Source organism: Vollenhovia emeryi, unplaced genomic scaffold (genome assembly GCF_000949405.1).
Source record: "Vollenhovia emeryi isolate VEMERY1.0 unplaced genomic scaffold, V.emery_V1.0 DF939318.1, whole genome shotgun sequence".
Classification (NCBI taxonomy): Eukaryota; Metazoa; Arthropoda; class Insecta; order Hymenoptera; family Formicidae; genus Vollenhovia; species Vollenhovia emeryi.
The window spans coordinates 78,959-82,388 of NW_011967048.1; positions in this window are offsets into that span (position 1 = coordinate 78,959).

Consider the following 3,430-nt stretch of genomic DNA (forward strand, 5'->3'; position numbering starts at 1 on the left):
ATTTTCTATATTTCTTAATTTTGCGTCGTCTACGTAATTCTGCTTTCAACTGTGCACTTCGACGTATCATTTCTAAGAGAACTAAGAGAGCATAACATTCATTGTTTTATGTTCAAAAAGTTGCCAAGTGACGAACGTTTTCCACACATTGTCTGCTACACCAATTCCCGAAATTCTTTATATTACGATAAACCAATTCATTATTACGATTCTTTATTACGATAAACCTATGTCTAGGGTCAATGACCTTCATTTCTGCAGCTGATCATTTTCGTTCTATGGTCAATGACCTTCGTCAATTCTACCGCTGGTTATCTTCGTTCTATACTCACAAATATTTGAAGTTTGAAGTCCAATTAACAAGGATCGTTCACTGCTACAAATTAATTGATTAACGTAAAATAGACACGTATTCTCGTTGCAGTTATTACATTTCCGTGCGAATACAATATTATAGTAGCACATACTACACACGTACTACACACTGTTAAATTTATACAGTCAAATTCCACCCAATTTGAGTTATTCTTAACTATCTCCATAGATCGCCTCCTATTTGACACCATTGTTTTAGTTTATTATTTACTAGGTGTGTACGTTAGTGTGCGATAGTCCTTACTCACAATCGCCGCGTTGCAGCAGCGAGTGGTACTAGTGCTTATATTTTTTCTCACTCTGCGGGAACGCCTTCACAACCGTTAGGACATTTATAATTAAGCGATCAAACGAACTTACCCGTAAGTGATGTTTGATCAGGATTATATTCGAGCCTCGTCTTCGAGATTTAACTGTAGTAGCCCGCTTTGCAGAGCCGAGCTACTACAAGTTAACTCTCGAAGACGAGGCCCGAATATAATAGCAACTACTGCTTGTAAGATTTCAGATGTAGTGCCATTCTGTCTATCAGGGGGTTCAGTCTGAATCTTACACAGACAAGTGGCTAGTCTCTTTCTAAAGACTGTTTACTGTTAGCGCTTGCATTATAGATTAAAAAACCTTTTTATCTCTTCCTTCTAATCATCCTTTAGAAAGAGGCGAAGCCGCTCACTTTTTCGCCACATACAAGCAATGACCCCCTGAGGTAAGAATAAAATTAATCACATTCGCACAAGCAATATCCAACAATGAGTGCATATAGTTGGTGTAGAATTTACACACGTTTTCGACGGGAACAATAATTCTTCTTACCCCTTGCTGTCAACCTTGGATTTAACAGCAAGTTTCACGGGAATATCACGGAAATTAATTCATTGCTGTTCTCTCTGTGGTCTTCTAAGAATTCTGACTGTTTTCCATGAACTATATCGAAAATATTTAAATATGCACGATTCATTAAAATGAGGATCGCGGAAATTTAAATAAGGAATAGAAAGTTAAACGTATCTGAGTACTTGAAATAGATTGAGAAATAGATCGATTTGTTCTTCTCTCGACTTCGTAAAAGCATGTTTTAAAAGCATAAAAGAAATTGAAATAATCGGAATATCTGTTATATAAATAGCCAAGGCGTGTTTATATGTTCATCACGTGTTGCAGAGTAATAAGACACGTGGACACGGATCACAGGAAAACAGTTTTAGGAATCCGATTATCTAACTAAAATTGATTTGTGATATCCCTTCCAGTCGGATCATCTTTATGCAAGAGCAGACGGAATCGTTTTCGTTACGCGTTTTGAACGAATGTAACGTGTTCGTTTCAGTTTACGACTCTGTCCGTCTCCAGCGGGTGATAAGTCGCTTAGACTCGCCAAAACTCGAGTCGTTGTCTACAAACGTGGAATTTCCACGGAATTAGCATTTTGCGCTAAAGCGACGTCAGCGTCAGTCTTACAGAAACGGTGGAACTCGTATTTCAATACGCGATAAAATGATAATACTTTTTTTCCGTAAGAACACGTAAATTTGCATTTAACCACTATTTAAGCAATTATTTTCCTACTTTCTCAGAAACATCTCTGCGTAACCGAAGGACCCCGCACAAATCTTAAAAAAATGTCTTTCGATGAAACTGACTTGGCCATTTTATACTTCAAGTGTTAGTCAAAAGTTACCATTGTCACAGGCCAGCCTATTTTCATTTTAAAAGGGCGCGAAGTTCGACAGTAGTGCCTATTATAGGCATGAATTTTTGAAAGAACGTATTTAATATGATATGATTTCATCAGTTTCGTGAGTTGCTGTACAAATGTATACATGGAATTTAATGAAATTAAATGTTTGCAACATTCTGGCAATTCTTTTATCTTAACACAAGTTGTTTCGCGAGACATAAAAAAATTTTAATAAGGCTCTCTTAAAACTTTCCGCTTTGCCGATCAGTTGTGTAATTAAATGTAACTCACATTGAACTTATCCGACATGGTAGTAATCGCGACGCAGGCGCGGCTATCTCAATTTTTCGCACTTTGATAAGTTTCTCTCGCGGCGCAACGTCATGCGTGCACGCCGATGTACTCGAAATGCGAGTCGGAGTCGGAGATTGCACTTGTTCGGTCATTGATCCAGAACATGGAGAACGTAACGATTCTCTCTTCGTCATTTGCTCGATTCAACGCAGGTCAATGAAAGGGGAGTATCGATACCGCGACGAGCCACGCGCGCCTCGATTATCCTCGTGACTTCGTCGCGTCGATGAAGGACTCCACGTGCGCATCCAGATAACCTTCTCGATCTTCGTTCGAATATATCGGTTCGGAACATACTTGAACGAGCTCACGTCGCCTCTCGTGCGATTGCTCGGCGGGGTGCAGAGTACGAAGATCATATCGGTGCGACTACCTTCGATCAACCGCGAGGCCGACGTATGCTAATTCGTTATTGCCCGATATCGCATTGACTCATTTCTCTGGAAAAACCCGTTTTCAATTCAAGTTAAAGGAAGACAGAACTTCATTTTCTCCTCTCTTAAGCCCGTTATACAATACGTCGTAAATTAATTAAAGAAAATTAATTTTTTAAAAAGAAATTTCAGTGGACCTTCGGCTACGTTCCAACATCCGACAACGACATACGACTTATTGTAGAACAGGCTTTAACAGAACGAAGGCTTTGCGATGGGGGATTATTTTATTTTTTAATGTACGATCATGGTAAGAAAAGTTGTCCCACGTTTTGCAATAAGTTTTCTGAATATTCGTATGTATCATTGTATAGATATTCGTCCATATCGTTCCTTTGCTTTAATAATGTGTCACTGCACATATCTGTGAGCAAGAGCTATAATCTCTCGCATGACAGACTGTATTTCCGAAATTTATCATACAACGCCGGACAATCTCTCTCTGACCACACCTATATCTAATTGTATACTTTCCTGCAAATTAATTTGAGCGCAGCTGAAACGGGCGCCAGTGGTTTTGTTTATCTAGGAATTTTTATTTCTTCTAAAAAATTCGATAAAATGTACCCCGATTACTTCTTCCGATACG